Source organism: Parasteatoda tepidariorum, chromosome 10 (assembly GCF_982258835.1).
Source record: "Parasteatoda tepidariorum strain Cologne lab strain chromosome 10, Ptep-v5.0, whole genome shotgun sequence".
Lineage (NCBI taxonomy): Eukaryota > Metazoa > Arthropoda > Arachnida > Araneae > Theridiidae > Parasteatoda > Parasteatoda tepidariorum.
The window spans coordinates 87,207,990-87,227,030 of record NC_141764.1 but is presented as its reverse complement, the minus strand read 5'-3'; the positions used below and the strand labels follow the sequence as shown (position 1 = coordinate 87,227,030).

At 29.2% G+C, this 19,041-nt stretch overlaps 1 protein-coding gene across 7 annotated transcripts in view; it reads right to left on the bottom strand.

The window, feature by feature from the left end:
- The window catches only part of LOC107449895 (uncharacterized), a 134,918-nt gene that overhangs the window by 53,474 nt on the left and 62,403 nt on the right, over positions 1–19,041 (bottom strand). Inside the window, exon 1 of one of the 7 annotated variants that reach the window (XM_043043683.3) lies at positions 10,253–10,380. The exons of 4 other annotated variants lie outside the window; for them this stretch is intronic. The gene's annotated coding sequence lies outside the window, so the exon portion shown is untranslated. Of the gene's footprint in view, positions 1–3,227; positions 3,298–10,252; positions 10,381–19,041 lie in introns of those variants that run through there. 2 more of the 7 variants (XM_043043682.3, XM_071184242.2) reach the window with 2 other exon arrangements.

Sequence of the window (19,041 nt, the reverse complement as noted above, 5' to 3'; positions counted from 1 at the left end):
TTGCATAATTAAAAAAATGCAGCATTATTTTTGAAATATTTTCCCGTCATTTGTAGAGTCATAAATATGACGGTACTGCAGATTCTCCATAATTTTTTTAAAATCTGATTTTAAAACAACTTGCACTGCAAAGTAAAAACTTGCATATCAAATAGTTACTAGGGTTCGATTCCCGTAGATAACCGAAAACTAATTTTTTCACGACTATTTACTTAATGTTACATTTCCTAATAAAATGTGATATGATAACCAATGTACTCCATTAAGCCTTTTGCTCTTGACGAAATTCCTATTCGCAAACAAATCAAGATAATAATAAATTGGGAGAAATGCTTGTTTAAGGCATTTAAACAAGCAAGTCTCCCAAGTCAAAGAAAAAAAAATCTTGAAAGCTTTAGTTGTAGAAGAAAGAGTTCTTTGTAGTTAGAAAAAAAACTGTTGATTGCAAAAATATTTGAAATTCCAGGCAAAAATCGCACGATGATAAAATAGTAAAAAAACAGTAAAAATTCTTTCGTAAGCGCATTGATGTAGAATCTGTAAATTGATTATTTTTACTGATTAGAAAAAGGTGTGTGCGTGTGATTTTTCTTTTCCAAAATCATCAAAAATATGCTGTTATTACATACTAATTTAATGGCTAATTTAAAGGCACCGCACTCAAAGTCATTACACTAAAGGTAGAATTCATCCGAAAGCCTAAGAGTTACAATAGGACATAACTATAAAAATGCTTCCCCTTTTGATGCAGAATTTGCATTAAACATATTTTTTGCACTTTTTTCATTATTTTGTAATAATTTAAGTTAGAAGAAGTAAAAAATATTATATTTAGCATTTCAATAATCTTATGAAATACAACAAGAAACAATGGTGTTTTTTTTTTCAAAAAAAAAATAAATAAATAAATAAATAAATAAAAAGTAAAAAGGGTTAAAAGTAAAATATTCCAGACACGGTTTACTTCCAAACAATAATTTTTCAAATTTGCATTTATTTACTGTTATTTAGATCTAAGAGAAAAAGTTATTCATCAATGAAATTGATTTAATTCACAAAATAAGTTATTGATAAATTTTAAACAAAATAAGTAATTGATAAATATTAAAAAAAATAATTTCAAAAAATTTTTCAATTTATTTTTTTCTTGGATTTTATATTTTAGTATAAATATAATGTATATAAAATACGATTTTTTTTACTACCTATTAGACTGTTTTTTATAATAAAAAAAATACCAGAATATATATTTGCTGCATTTTCAGCGTCGGAAAAAAATATATAAGAGGGGCACCGGAGCCTCAATGAGATAATTCAGTTCACAAATTTTTCAAACTGAACACTAAAAACAACTACAAAAAAAAAATCTAAAATTAGCTAAAAATATTAACTTATTCATAACTGCTGTCAAGAAAGGTCAAAAACACTTAGACTTAAACCATAAGCTTGTGCAATTCGTCTTGCGACGATTACAGACAAATAACGTCAATCGAATGTTTCTGTCAGTTGACTTCTGAAAAAAACAGATCCATGGGGTGCACTCACACTCTGGTGGTGAAGAACTTCTGCCCACCCACAGTTCCAAGGTTATACCTGTTTACAAAACAGAAATGGTAACTCATTTGTATCAAGGTTGTTTTTGAAAACGTTTTTAAGTCAATATTCAATTACTTTTAATGATGAAGGTGAAGCTAAGAGTAAGCACAGCGGGGTTTCAAACTGTTAACGTGTCGGAAGAAAAATATAATTTCGTTGCGAAAATAAAATGAATTGAAATTGAAACTCTATATGGTTATATAATCAGGACTCATTTACATATTAGAGTAAAATTGAGTGCAAGATTTAAAAAATAAAGAAATAAAATAAAATTTCTTAAGTCTATATAACCAAATCAAAACACAATAGAACTCTTTTCAACTAATTTGTGTTACACGTATGAGTGACGCTAAACTGCGTGAATAAAACATAAACTGAAATAATTAATTAGTTAAATCATTATTTAAACTCAAATAATTTTTTTTATTATCTATATTTGAAGCATAAAGTTTTCAAAACTTTTTAAATTTTTGAACTCCGAGTTTTTGAAATGAATTTATTATTGTTGTTTTTTCGTATGCTGACAGACGAAACTGAAACCGGAAATTAACTCCCGAAATTTATTTTATTATGCTTTAAGTAATTTTACTTGTTTTTTTTTCCTTTTTTTAATAACTTATGTGTTTATGGTAAATAAAATTCATTTTCAGAAATTGCTTTTCGAATTATGAATTAGTTTGTTGCTAGAATTTTCTTACATTTCAAAATTTTCTTACGTTTTCTGAACGACGCTGATTTTCAGAAATTTTTTTTACACACATTCAACACTAATTTGCATACTTTGATATTATTACAGTTCAATATAGTATCTATTTCATGCATTAAAATAAGTGAAGTTAAACATTAAAAAAATAATTTTATAAACATAATATTTTTAAAAAAATTTCGAATTTATTTTTAGAAAGATAACAATGTAAAAACACTTAATAAAGGGTAAAAACTCCCCAAAATAAAAAAATGTATATATTAGTATAGTGTAGTAAACATACACTAAGACCAATAGTAACCGACCTACCCCCGAAGGAGTTTGTGGATAAGGGTTTCACCCGTTTGCACGTGAACTAAACACTACCAAACTACAGAAAAGTAAAAGTACAAAATTAAAAAGATTAAAACACATAGGAAAAATCCCAAAATCGAAAATACACTAAATAAGATTAAGTGCAATTTTGTAATTTTTTACTTATTTACAATGTTATAATGCGAAGTTTATTATTTAAATAAATAATTTTATACGCAAATAACATTAAAAAAAATTGTGAAAATAATTTCAGGAAGATAATAACGTAGAAATATGTATTAAAAAGTGTTTATAGTAGTATAGTGTAGTAAATATGCACTAAATAAATTAAAATATAATTTGGCATATTTACGGCATAGAGGCCGACAGTTAAGACGCAAATTGTCTTTAAACATTAAAAAAAAAAAAAAAAAAAAAAAAAAATACCTTTCTGTTCTTACATTTTTCATGATTTCACACGACACACTATTTCTAACGAAAGAGAAAATCTATATTAATGAAAAATCTATATTGATAACTATCTTAATAAGCTACAAATGAAAAAAAAAATTGAACAATAAAAATATAGTTCTATTATAGTTTTACCATTTGGAAGAAAAAAATTCTTTACCTTAATCTTCATTTTAACTCAGATTCTTAATATCTGGTATTAAATAAGTAAATTTAAACGATGAAAAATTATTTTATAACTATTTACAAATAGTAATTTAAAATGGGTTGATATCAGTGCAGAAATATTACTGTCTTTTTCAAGAATGATTTTTTAAGAACAAAACAACCTCTCTTCATACTATGGATTGTTATTACATTGCAATAGATGATACACACCAGCTGTTAATTTAACAATAAATTCGATTGCGTGTCGAAACTATTCTAGACTCAACTTCAATATCTGTCGTCTGTGTTTTCTTCTGACACTGAAATGTGATGGAAAACAACTGGCCAGACGTTTTGCGCAAGAAAAAAGTTACCAAAATGCGTCCAAAGACAATATTTAAACCTCACTTCATAACTTTTGATCTTCATTGTTTAACCTTGATATCGTCTTCACACGCATGATTACACACGATGTCTGCATTTTAAATTGGCGCTTGATATTGCATAGTTAAAAGAATTTTATGCTATATTTGGAAACTGGATAATCAATTGCATTTATCCGCATGAGGAATTCAGTTATTTTATTTAAATAAACGATTAAAATAAAATTACAGTAAGGGTAGTTGTTAATTCATTATTGTTTCATGACACGTATAATTTGCTTTTTCGTTCATATAACTTGCAATCTTTAATTAAAGAAAATATTGTCCACATTGTTAGAGTGTTCACTCTAAAATTATTGTAAAATAACCAGCAACAGTCTGCTCATCCAGTTAATCGTAAAATTTACGATAAAGACCATTTTTTACAATTATGGTTTTGAAACCGTTTTCAACTAGTACGATTAAAAAACCTAGCTAGTACGGTTAAAAAACCTAACTAGATTTCAAAATTGTAAAAAAAGAAATTTAACTTGCCATTGGAGTTCTTTTTGCTTGGTAATGAGCACTGAAGTTAGGATGTGGTTGAGCTGTGTTTTATCAAATGAATCTTGAAAAGTAGTTTAACTACCTTATCTAGTTGTTTCACTTATCGTAAGAGATGGAAAATACTAAACTTTTTTGCGTTAAGCAGCTTTATGGTACTACCACCTAAGCGTGAATAATAGTTTCGTATTCTAATAGTCCAGGATCACACATTGGGGAGTGCTGGTACTGGAAACTTTTCATGTGTTCAAGAGAATTAGTGAACTATTGTGGAATCATCGCTGGAACTCAAAACCTCGTTTTGTCTGTCATGAAAGTGGAAGATAAGCCTTCTCAGCTATAATATGTATTCAGCTACAAGAACTCATTAGGTGAATCTAGTTAGCGCTGTAAAATTATGGTTGTTTAACTGTATTAGGTGAAGGCAGTTAATAAACAGTTTTTTCACACTTAACAGTCTGAATACCATCTTTAAGGTTATTGGACTGTTTTGTTTGACTATGGTAAAATAACAATTAAGTAAATTATTATTTAACCATTTTTCCCGACAAATTTCGAACAGTGTTATCTCTAAAATGATTTTTTAAATTTTTGCTCGAGTCTTCAACATAATGAAAAGGTAACAATATTTCTAGAAACAATAAAAAATATTTTCTCCAAATATTATAAAATGTAAAAAAGTTAAAAATTTCGTAATTTGTAAATATACTTTTAAGATAATTTGCCAGAAAAGCAGCATGCTTTTATTTAGTAATATTTCAGCAATTTTCATAAATCAATATTTTAGTATTCAGATCTATTTTTAGATAATAACTTATATGCAAATTAAACTGTGCACGCGTAAATAAAAAAAAAAATGACCACCCATTTTTTAGGATTTAATCTTAATGGTTGAGAGAATGACCTGAAATATGCAAATTAATTAGTTCACACGATATTTTAAGATACTAAATCAGACACAAAGATGTATTTTCTCTGAATAAACGAATAAAAATACCCCAACGGATTCGGGTTTTTTGACAATATCTCGAGAAATTTTTAAGGGAAATGAAACTTTTTTACACACATTTGTAAAAATTGTTTTTCCAAAGATAATTCACTGAAAAAAAAAAATTTTAGTAAATATTTATTATTCTTTATTATTTTATTAATTAATTGTAGAAACAATTTTGAATCGTAAGGTACACTATTTTATAAGCCATTTTAAATTGTGTAATTTTACATAGCAAAATAAAAAATTTGGGTGAAATCGATCGAACAGTTACTGAGAAATCAAATTTGTAGGAAGTCGAATATTTAATCTTCGATTTCTCATTAACTATACAGTCGATTTAGCCCAAATTTCGCATATTGCTATGTAAAATTACGAACTTTAAAAGGGCGTTAAGGAGTGTATACCTTACAATTTAAAATTTTTCTACAATTATTTAATTAAATAATGAAAAATAATAAATATTTACTGAAATTTATTTCTTGAATGGAATTATCTTTGGATAAACGAATTTTATAATTGTGTGCAATTTTTTTTCAATCTGACCCAGATTTTGGCTAACCCCTATATTTTGGAGGTCAGAAATCCGAATCCGTGGAAATAAAGGTATGTTTCTGCAGAGAAAATACGTTTTTGTGTCTGATTTCATGACTTAAAATATCGTCCCCCCTAATTAATTAGAATATTTGAGGCCACCTTCTCAAGAATGATCACGCACGTTCTAGGACTCAATCTTAATGATCTCCATTAAGATTAAGTCCTAGAACGTGAAGATCCGATCATTTGATCAAAAGCTATTCAGGGTGGTCAGTTTTTTTTGCTGGCGCACTATACGTACGGATTTATCTCAAAAATTTTTTGCATAACTTAAAAATTGCTAAAGTTGTCTGTAAAGAAACCAATTAACATACGGTTTCCTTACATTTTTATAAGTGAACATTAACTTTTTAAAGTCATTTCTCAAATTTTGAATAAAAATATCTTTAAAAAATTTGTTAAAAAGTACAAACTATGATAAAAGTAGGTATAAGTATATACTGCTGCCATATTAGTTTAAATAAAAATTATTCAAATTAAGAAAGGAATTTAGAAGCAATATTAAGGATTAAAACAACCTCAAAAAACTAGTTCGCAGTGTTTTCAATAATTAGATTAAGAATAATTCGCATATTAAATAAATTATATTAACTAAAGTCGACGGGCAGTTGATTTTAGCATAAACTGCTTTAAAAATTTATCGGTTTAAGTCATGGTGATGACTTAAGTTGGATGTGAAAAAGCCCTTAAAGGTATTGTGTATAAAGTTAACCTTTTATTTTTAAGTATATATTTTATGAGTTTAAAAAATCAATAGTTTTGAGACGCGAACGGAACTTCCTTCAAATATTTTAAACAACGTCCATTTTGAACAACTAAATTGAAAAATAGCATTATTTTAAACAGTTATTCAATAATTCTTCTTCTTATTTTTTTATTTTTTGAAATATGATCTATTTTGATAACTATTACTATTTAAGTTAAGCCGCTTTTAAAAATCTGAATAAAAAAAAGCAAAAAATTTCATACTCTCACATGGAAACAAAAAAGAATTTCATGATAATGAGAATAACATTATTGAAGGCTTTTCTTTTAATAGCTAAACAATAAGGAAAAATCAGTTTTCCAGAAGCAATCCCAATTTTTTTTTTCTCCGGAAAAAATGACTCACATGAAAAAGGGAATTTTATGAATACAAAAATGGCACCATTGAAGGCTTTTCGGTAACTTGTCGAACTATAAGGCAAAACCAGTTTTACAGATACAGAATTCGGAGTATCTAACGTGACGTTTAATGACTAATTATAAACTTTTTTCAAAAAAAGAAAAAAATTATTACGATTTTACAGGGAAAAAGGAATATAATAAATATGACATTGAACTTATTAAAAGCATTGCCGAAATCCAAGGCAACGACAGTTTATGGAAAGACAACAAGTTGAAGTTAATTACGTCTCGTTACAGATTTTTCATAACTAATTATCGAGTTCTTAACAAAAAAATGGCAACATGCTTTTACGTGAGAAAGAAAATTCCACACGGAGAAATACTGCTGGTGAACGTTACTGTAAGAGAATGACATTTCGAATTAAGATTAAAAAAAACAAACGTTATTCTGATTAATGACACTAAAACATACGGTATTTAAACCATTCATTTGATAATTTTTTCGTTCATACGGTTTACAGTTCACCGGAAATTCTGGTTTTCTAAATTACAGTGTTTATTACCTCATATTTAGTTTAAAAAAAATAACAAACTGAAAAGTAAATTTAACCGTACAAATGACTATCATATAGGTATCATGATAAAACTACCAAATTTTACTTCATTTACGGAATTTATCATGCATTAAAGCTTATTTTATTGTTGTTTTATATATGTCAAAATTAGAGAAAGGGTTCTGAAATCAGCCAGAGAATATATTAAATAAATATTAGTCAAGAATATCAAAATGTATTAATGTTCCCAGTAAACCGCTGTTTTCCAAAATATTAAAGACTTGATACACTTTCTATTGTAGCATTTTTCTATAATTAAATATCAGCACATACATTTATTACCCATTCAGGTAGAACTGTTGAAAGAAAGGACAAATACTTATAATAGTTAATACATACACTGCAAAAAAAAAAAAAAAAACACCCAGAAGTGTTACTGAATATATGGGGCAGCTATGATGCGTGTAGTTTTCAAAAAGTTTCTTAATATTTCTGAAACCTCTTTCTGTAATATATTCAGAAACATTTCGCAATATTTCAGTAATATATAGAATAATTTCTTCCAGTTTCAGAATTAATATTTTTAATATTCTGAAGTTTAATAGGCATTTCCTTCTACATCGGACACCACTTGTGGGGTTAGGCTATCAACAGTGTCAACCATCATCTATTAAAAGGTACCCTAAGATAACATGGAGTAAACATATAATAATGGATTAGAATTTAATGGTTGCAGTGATAGCTATGCTACGCTCTGAAACTGAATCGGCGTCAAGGCGATTCGGTTTTCTACTTTTAAAAGACAAAAGAGAAGCCGGGATAGTCTGGTCGGTAGGGCGCTGAGCCCATGTCCGAGAGTTCGTGGTTTCGAACCCCGCCGGCCGAAGATTTCCCGTGTAGTAAATGGTGACTGATACACGTTAAATCTGCGAGTCGCAAAGTCCTCCATGCTCCCATAACAAATCAGTACCTCTGGGGGTACTGGATTGGAGATCGATCGTTCTCTGATCCAGGTCAAAAATTACGATCTGCGGATGAATGAATAGATGTATGAAGGGGTCGACCTTATAAACGGGTGTGACGTGTGTGTGGCTGAAGACGAATTCTTGGAAATAGATGGCGCCACTGAGAAACAAGAAATGCACCTTCTGTCTTAAATTTGCTTGGTTTCACCAATCAGGCTTGCTAGTGTGGCAAGTGGCATTAGAAACAACAACACGACAACAAAAACAAAAGAAATGTTTCTCATTCAATCGGAAACATGTTATTAAATAAGGTACTCTGAGTTTTTTTTCGGAAACATTTTTGTCGAGTCAAAATTAGTTTCAGAAATATTTTACAGTGTATTATATTTAAATACGGATACGCAATATACGTATTATAGTTAAATGAAACAGTTTTTACGAATTGGTAAAGAAGTTTTCTAGAAATAAATTTATTTTAAAAAAAATGTTGGTCTGAAGCTGTTCTTTTCCTTAGTTTACAAAACTTTAAGCAAAAACCTGTCTTACAGGTAAAGATAAAGTAATTTGAAGTCAGCCACATCGCTTTACTGATGTATTCATAACTAATTCTCGAATTGAATAAATAATTGAATAGGCATTTAATGTACTTTTCATATTTCATTTGATTGTTTACTCAGAGATGCCGGATGATTGAAAATAATAGCGTCCAATACAAATCTTTTCAATTTTACTTTCATCACGGATACATATTCGTATGTTTCAGTGATAAGTTATTATGTTTCTAGCATTATTATTTGTATTTTAAAAAGAGCCTTTAGAAAAGTTGGAGAGCAACAGCCACAACCTTAATACGAAGACAAATAGGATTACACAATCGTGGAAATTAATCATTTTAAATCTGATTACTAGATACTATGGTTCAATTTGAACTAAAACATGATTCAAAATGACACCATATTAAGATTGTAGCAAGTTTTCATGATACACTAAAGATCAAGGTACCATATGATTGGTAGAAATTGAACTGATTTCTCTGAGAATGTATTATATCATGTAAGTGTAACATTTTATGCACTTTTAGAATTATAATTATATATAAAATATAACAATAATTACAAGTATTAACAAAAGTAATCTCTACTTAAAAATGATTTGACATTTGAAAATGTCAGCCACTTTTGTGTAATACTTATAAGACTGTCCTTTTTATTATTAGAAAAAATTAAGCAGAGAATTATTCAAGCATCATATTACGCAGTTAATCTTAAGTAAAAGGCGAAACAAATTGAAAAAAAATTGATTTTAAAAATACACTACAGGTCCTATTTAAGTTGAAACTTAAAGCTACAGATTGAAAATTACTTTAAATGCTATCAGATTGCTTATAATCTAACTTAAAATGAATTAAAAATTTAAAATATCTGATTCACATCAATCAGGATTCAGTTATATTAAAATGTCGTATTCTAGATCAACTAGAAGCAAGCTATATACTATTTATACTTTATCTTAAAGTTTAACATCGAATAAAAACAACAGATTATGAAAAAATTTGGAATCAAATATTATATTATATTACTTGTCTTAAATTCAAGTTGAAATTCAAAGCTACAAATTTAAAATAATGCACTTTAAGTACCATCAGATTGAATACAAGCTGCCTCAAAATTAATTTAAATTTCAAATATCGGATTCACAATAACCAGGATACAATTAATTTAAAATGTCTTATTTTAGACCAAATTGAGGTAATCCATATTATAATACTTTGTCTTAAAGTTTAACAAAGGAGAATGTCGAATTCTAGACAAAATTGAGGCATTCGGTATCATAATATTTTGTTTTAAAGTTTAACCAAGGATACATATTATTAAACAACCTAGATTCAAGTAACTCACCGGAATAGAAGATGGCTTTAACCCCGTTTGCTTTTCTATTAAACCCGTATACTTCCACACTTTCTTACAAAATCGCAGGTTTCAATAAAGATGATTTCAGAGCAAAAGTTTACCATTGTCAGCATCCCAGGATCTGAACCAATCAGAAAAAGGCGAAGGCGTTTTCATCCCCAACTTCTTCACCAATGAGGTGGGGGATGAGAGGGATCATTTGGTCGCGTGCTTGCTCCGGATGTTCCTGCTCTGGATGGATGCTATCGACAATGCTCTGTGACTCTTGAGGGCGTGACGCCAAACCTCCCGCACGCGTCAAGTAAATAACTAAATAATAACAAATTTTTTTTTGAAGGAGACGGATGAAGTTTATTATGTATTCCAATTTCTGGATGAATAAAGACTTTAAATAAAGGAAGGAATATCAAGTTACTTGATGAAGATTGTTAAGTGTGGTACGTCAACGTCTGTTAAGCAGGGAGAAGAATACCATATCATTCAGTTTTTAAAAAAAAAAAAAATTTCCACTTCGATGAAGTATTTTGTACTATTCTATCAGAATATGGTAAAATTATGGTACTATCAGAATATGGTAAAATTAACTATGCTTCTCGCTCTATGGGAACACCAAAATGCTCGGTAATATTTACGGAAGCACTTTGGAAGCACTTATACGGAAGCACCGTAAATTTTGTTAAAATTAACAAAAAATAGGTTTTAATAATTGGTAAAAAAATTTGGTAATTTTATCATGACTTAGAACATGGCATACAAATCATTTATTCGGTTAACTTTACGTTTCAGTTTTGTATTTTTTACTAAGTGAGTGGTAATAAAAACTATAATTTTATAACCAGAATTTTCAGTAAACTGTTACCATATAAACGGAAAAATTACCAAATGAATAGCTTATGTACAGAATATGTTGGTTTTGTTAACCAAAAAGAATTTTTTTAAAAAAAAAAAAAAAAAAAAACAGAAATGTCATTGCTATATAGTACAGTAATTTTACCAGAATTTTTCCTCTCTGCCTCAAATCTATAATTTCTTTCTGTTTTTTTTACTTGTTTTTGGTTTTTAGTTACGTTTTTCTCATTTTTTCCCAGGGCACTTCATTTTCTGCTTTAACTTATATGTTTTTGCTGTTAATAAATTTTAATTTTCATGATCCACCTTTTCCTAATTTTCTAGTATGTTTAAAGAATAAAACTAGCCGACCGGCCTGTGTAGGGGGCAGGGAACTGTCCTTACATTAGAAAGGTTCTGGGTTCGAATCCCGAGGTAGGCATGGATGTTTTTTCCTTCTCTGTCCTTACTGTGAGAGCAACGTTGGCCCACCTAATATGGTGCCCCTGAAAGAGTGGTCAACAATGGCAAAAGTGGCCAGTTGGAAAAAAAGAATAAGAAATAAATCCTCTTAATAAAACAATTATAAAAATAGCTGAATTTTAATTTTCATATCTTCATGCTGAAAAAAAAATTAAAATTCGATTATTTTTGAACTTTTGCTTTTATCATTAGACCATTATTATTTCGCCATTTAGATTTTCATTTTTCGTAGTTATCTAAGTACTTATCTTTAAGTATTTTTAGAGAAAAATAAAGTTCTAAGTACATTTAGCAACAAATAGTTGACGAATAACCTTGAAAAGGCATCCTTTTGGCAGAAAATTTAAATGCCAAAAATTCAAATGCTATACGGAGAAAAAATATAGTAAAGTTATATTGTAAGCTAATCACATTTCTAGTAGAAAAGCAAAACAACATATTTCTAGTTAATAAAACCAGAATATACAGTATTTAAACCATTCATTTGATAACTTTTTCGTTCATATGGTAACGGTTTATCTGAAAGTTTGGTTTTCAAACTTTTAGTCCTTATTGCCACACATTTAATAAAATATATAAAACCAAAAAGTAAATTTGACAGCACACATTATTTTTTTGCCATGCTCTAATATATCATGATAAAATTACCAAATTTTAGCACATTTATCAAGTTTTGTCACGCGCTATAAAACTATATTTGTCAACTTTGCAAAAATAATAACCAAAGCGCTTTGGTAATAATAACCGAGTTTTTTGGTGTACCGTAGAGCCAAAAACACTGTAAATTTTATCATATTCTGGTAGTTTTGGCCATACTTTTTTCTCAGTGAACCAATTAAAAATTATAGTGGAGGAAAGTTTAAGTGATATTTCTCGCGGAAAGATCTTATTTTATTTTTATGTTTTGAAACATTCGTTTATTTTGAAATTTTTTTTTAAAATTTCGCCGATTTCATTGGTTGAAGGCACTAAGTAGTTTGATGAGTTATCTAAACAGCTATTTTTTAAATTATTTTTTCGAGTGAAAGAAGTTGCTAAGTGCATTTAACAAATAGTTGACGAGTATTCTTAAAAAGCCGTTCTTATGTCAGGATATTTAAACATCAAAAATGCGAATCCTATAAAGTGAACAGGAATCACTCGATTACGCCAATGGAAAGCTTGGTTACGGGCAAGGGCAAGAAATATTGCGTAATATTTATTCCTCATTGCCAATGCATAAACCTTAAAAACAATTTTCTCAAATTTATTAAAATCCATATAGGAACAGAATAAATCCATCTCTTCAATCAAACCCAGCAAGTCAAAATCTTTTTTGTGAAGCCAGAAATTTCAGTTGATTTCAAACCCACTATTACAAATTATATTAAATTTATTTTCAGCCTAGCCATCATGAAAGCCATCCTGAGCATCAAAATAACTCGGGCCCTCATTGGACCAACATTCACGAATCGTAGCTCAATAAGGGTTCAAAGAATCGATGTGGGCCCTATATAGAACTGTCTGATTCACCCGATATTTTACTGCCACTTTACAACCAATATCGCCTCTATATAGAACTGTCTACCTCACCCGATATTTTACTGCCACTTTACAACCTATATCGCCCGATATAGAACTGTCTGATTCACCCGATATTTTACTGCCACTTTACAACAGATATTGCCCATGTAAAGAATTGTCAGATTCACCCGATATTTTACAATCATTATTTAGCTAATATAAGCCCTATATAGGCTCTATATAGGCCAATATTGACACTGCATAGGACCAATATTTAAAAATCTAGACATCCCAATATTGATCTACATTGATCTTTACATTGGACCCATATTAAGCCAATTTTGAGCCCAACTGGCGCAAAGTATAACTGTTGCTAGAAATGTCATGACGGGAAAAAAAAAGTTCACGAACTCTAAACTAAGAATGAGTTGGCATTTATGTAGCTGTTATCATGAGATGGCGAGAAATACTTCTTCAGCATTTGGTGACAGCAGCACTGGAAAGAAAGGTTAAACGACTTAACGGTTAGTGACTGGCGTGTGCCCTCATTGTTTCGCCTAAGATCTCGAAGAATAGGAAAATTTTAACAAAGGGCGAGGTTCGGTCACATCCCAACACTTATCAGCTATTTTTTTGGCGTTTTTTCTGCCATAGAGGAAATAGATGTATTTCTTCTTCTGTGGATGATTCTTTATTTTACGCTCTCTTTGCATAGCCCCGCCAACGATATCCGGTGAAAAAACTATAAACCGTTTAGAAACGGAAGCAGGTTAAGATATACTTCAAAAATGCCAATTTGTTTAGTTATTTCAACAAAACAGAAGAACAATTTAAGTTGATTGTTTATATGAGTTGAATGAAATTACACCATATTATCTGATTCCGTAAACATGATTATATGATACTTTGGTTCAACTTGAATAGAAAAAGGACCAACTTAACATCGTATTAAGCTTTCAGCAAACCTGAACCACATTATGCTCAAGATACTCATATTATGATTCAATATTGAATCGATTTTTACGACAGTGTACAGTAATTTTTCCCAAATGTAAATTTGCTTACGTTGTGTTATTCAAATAAATGAACAATTTAAATTAGGATATTTAATAGTTTGTACTAAATAAATTTTGAATCGGGTTGTAACCATAATATTGTTAATTTTAGCTAAATGAAGTTAAACCATATTATCTGATTCCTTAAACATGATTATTAAATACTTCGGTTCAATTTGAATGGAAAAAGGACCAACTTAACATCCTATTAAGTTTCAGCAAACTTGAACCATATTATGCTCAAGGTACTCATATTATGATTCAATATTGTATTCAATATGAATGTCAATGTCGATTTTTACGACAGTGTACTATAAACTTTCAATTATTCGGTGAATTAATTGGTGAGACAACCTCGGAAAAGCGAATTATGGTGAAAAATAATATTACACAAGTGCTTGAATTATTTATTTTTCTAAAATAATTAAATTTGAGGGATTTAAACAGATTTTGTAAATGATGTTTAAAGTTTAAGAAACTTCTTTTTGTCCAAAAAAAAAAAAATTATATGAAAATTAAAAGCTAGAATTTTTAAATAAAAAATACCCTGAAATTTTTCTTAATTTCAGTAAAATTTCGGATTAAATTAGTTTTTTCCGCTTGTTCAGAAAAAAAGAATATTTTTTCTCACTGAAAATTAGTGCTGTAAACGATAAAGAAAGATTATTCATTATGTCATTAAAATAACTAAAAAACTAATAAAAGAATAAATAAAATAAATCAATCATTCATTAGACGATCTAAAGTTGTGCAAAAATAGCAAGCTGAATGCACAAAAATCATTCCATTGACCAAACGACCCCAAAGGACAGAAGTAAATATAGCTGACTTTTGGCTAAAATTTCGAAAATTTAATATATTTGCTACTAAACAAAACAGCATGCTAATAAAAATCAAATTTTATTGTTAATTTTACCAAAAAGTCAATAACAAAGCGCTTCGGTAAAAATTACCATAATTTTTATGGTGTTCCCATAAACTCTCAATTGATTGAGAAAGCATATCTCCAACTGAAAAAGTTTTTAGAAATCAGAAATTGTTGAAGTCACAAAAATAAAATAAAAATAAAATTTCCGCACTTTAAAAAGAAAAAAATTATTGCTATTTTTTTAATTTATGTTAAAAACGAAGGAATAGAACATTTTTTAAAAAATATTTCTTTCACTTCTCTCAAAGCCGTAACCATTAAAAAAGAAACGGTTGCAAACAACTGTTGTGAGAAACTCCTTATCCAACAATGAAAAAGGTTGTAAGTTTCAACAGAACAAAATGAAAAAAATATATAGATGTAATGTGTTTGTTTATTTATTTTTCTCAGAGAACATTGACCCCTGCGATACGAGCACAGATGGATAACGGTGCTAGAATGTCATTATTATGGCCGAAGATTTGAAATGCAGTCCAGTCTTCAAGGGGGGTTAATGCACAATGAGGTTTTTGACGGAATCGCCAACTCCCCCTCAAATGCCCTTGGGGAGTTGTGGAAACAGAAGGTAAGCCAGAATGTGCAAAAAAACTTTTCGAATTTCATATACTGTTACGCACATTGGAAGCATTCAGTGTGTGAGAGCAAATTAATGGATTAACACTGACAATCAAAAATTCGTTTCTTTTTTTTCCTTTTTCTTCCTAAAAAGAAATACAATGTGTGAAGCGTTTTTAGTACTAACTATCTGACCTTAAATATTTCGAATTATAGTTTATATTTTAGAAAGTATGTTTACGAAACTTTAAGTTTTACATTCTCAAGAAAATCAGTTTAACACTGCCAGAATTTTCATTCTAAAATTAACTTAAAATAACCGGCAGCAGTTTGTCCATTCAACTAACTGTATAGTTTACGGTAAAGAACATTTTTTAACTTACGGTTTGGGAAGCCGTTTAAAACTAATATGGTTAAAAATCCATGAATACAAAACTATACGGAATTTTTAACCATTCGCAACTACCATGGTTTCAAAACAGTGAAAAACCAAATTTAACTGGACATTGGAGCAAGGATTTTGGTTAGGTAATGGTCATTGGATTTTAGCTGTTGTTGAGTTGTGTTTTATAAAATGAACCGTTCAATGCGGTTTAAATAATTTATCTGGTCGTTTCACTTACCGTAAAGTTGGGAAATACTCGATTTTGATTTTTTTTGTATGACGCAATTTTATGGTATTGCCATCTATGCGTGAATGAGAGTATCGCATTCTATTAGTCCAGGGTCACAAATTGGAGAAAGTGGGACACTGGAAGCTATTCACATGTAGAAGGTAATGGAGAAAATGTGGTGCCAAATCGAACCGCCATTTTGATGGTCATAAGATTGACAGATTAGCCCTCATGGCTATAATATGTACCTAGCTGCAAGAAACTAAGAGGCTTCAGTAGGTAGGCCTAGTTGGTGCTATAAAATTCTGCTTCTTTTACCGTGAAAGTGGTTAATAAACTGTTTTTCTCACAGTTAATAGTTTAAATATCATCTTCTTTACGGTAATTTGAATGTTTCGTTTCAATATTTTAAAATAACAATGAAATAAATTGTTATTTAACTATTTTTTCTGAGAAATTTCTAACAATAAACATTGAGGCATAATATTGGCATCTTGAACCATATTATCGTGCTCATTTGCTGCAACTTTTATAAAATGCTAAATCGAGTCAAGTTTCTGTTGAAGTTGAACCACAGATAGCATTACGTAGAATTATTTTTTACGTATTATAATTTACGTAGAATTTAAGAAGTTCGATAATAATGCTCTACTTGACATTGTATTAAGGTTGATGCAAAATAAAATATCGGTATCTTGAACCATATTACTGCCCTCATTTGCTGCAACTTTTTAAGTGTGTAAATTGAAACATAATTCCGTTCATTTTGAGTCATAAATAGTATCATGCAATCCATCAAGTTTAAGAAGTACTATAATACACAGAGAAAAAGAAATTCTGGTAAAATTATCGTACTGTATGGTATTGGCATAAAATCAATATTCTGATTAATAGAACCAAGATATACAGTATTTAGACCTTTCATTTAGTAATTTTTCTGTTGATATGGTAGTAGTTTACCGGGATTTATTGTCTTTTAAAATTTTAGTTCTTATTACCACATATTTAGTAAAATACAAAACTAAATTTACAGAATAAATAATTTCTATGTCATGATCTTAGGCAGTGCTTCCCAAAGTGTAGTACGCGTACCCCCAGGGGTACGGGAACAGTTCAGCGGGGGTGCGCGTTCTTATGCGAAATATCTTAATATCTTGCAACAAACGAAAATTTCAAAAAATTTTATTAAAAAACAAAGATAGCAATGAAAATTTACCATTATGTATTTTTCTATTGGCTATTTTCTGCAGAGTTAAAAGTTAATAATTAGTGGTGTCAACAGCCAGTTGTGATTCTTAACTTTTGTGTATTTTTATTGTATATTTATAACTTTTGTGATTCTTTAACTTTTTACAGTAAAAAATACATTCATTTTTTTCATTAGTGGTACACAGACTTACGAAAAATTTAGAAAGGGTACTCAAAAGTCATAAGTTTGGGAAACACTGATCTAAGGTATCATGATAAAATTACCAAATTTCACCACAGATGCTAAATATATATCATAAATCAAATAAATGAAATGTAATTATCAAATATATATTTTTATCAAATTTATATTTTTATAAAAGTTTATTCAATTATTAGTTTTATTAAAATCGTAACCGCTACGGTAAAAATTATCAGGATTTTTGGTGCTTCTATAGAGCCAAGAACACGGTAAATTTTACCGTATTCGGGTGGTTTTGACTATATTTTTTTGCTCAGTGTAAGATTGATGAAAAATGGAGCGACATTAATAGTTTATATAGCTGTCACGTCTATTCGTGAATTTTTATTATATTGCAAATTGAATTTACCTTTTACAAACCAAAGAATGTTTTAGTCAAATGAGTAAATAAAAAAATTAAGAAAAAAAACTTGAAAGTTTAATTCAGCCACAAATCAGTATTAGAAAACTAAAAATGCAAATAAATTACTGAAAATGTGAAAAAATTTAATTGAAATTAATAATCTTTTTCCTCAGCAATGCAATATAAAGCTAATAATGAACGTCAGGAAATTCTCATTTACCTTCGTATTTATTTTATTAGTTTTTTTACGAACCTAGAAAAGAAAAAACTCGGCCACCAATTTTCAAAAGTCATCATAACAACGTGACGCACAGTGTCAGTAGGTGAAACCAACTCCTCAATCATTCGAGTTCTTGTGCGTGCTTGAGTGACAATCGTACTGTTACGAATTGGTGAAAAAACAACGAGACGATGACGAACTATAGATATTTTTAAATTCTAAATTAAATGACACAATTAATCAAAATATAAAATTTCTAAAGAGAAAGGTAAAAGTTAAAACAAATAATGCAGATGTCCAAAACGACACTTAGAAATAAGGACAGAACTGGATTTGTCTTTTCCAAGTGGGACAGAAAAGCAATCAAAATTTAATAACTCAGTGCTCAACACTATAAAAATTTCCGAATTAAATTATTGGCACTATTGGAGCATAATCCGTAAAAACTATTTTGACCGTAAAATATTATATTGTAATTATAATGGTAATCCCGGTCATGGATGTTCTTTAATTCTTTGTAATATCTGTTCCTACAGTGGGAGCAACGTTGGCCCACCTTATATGGTGCCCCTGAAAGAGAGGCCAACAAATCTGTATTGTAAAATGCCTGAATAGACGAAATGTTAACACAGGTGGGTATTGGAAATCAAAAAAAAAAAAAAATGTTTTTAATAGTAATAATTATTTAAATAGAGTGATTCAGTGATTTTACGGTAATATTCTGTAAAAGTTACGGTTTATAAGATTTTTTTGTTCTGTAACATGTCCTGTAAAATGGATTCTATGATAAAAAATACC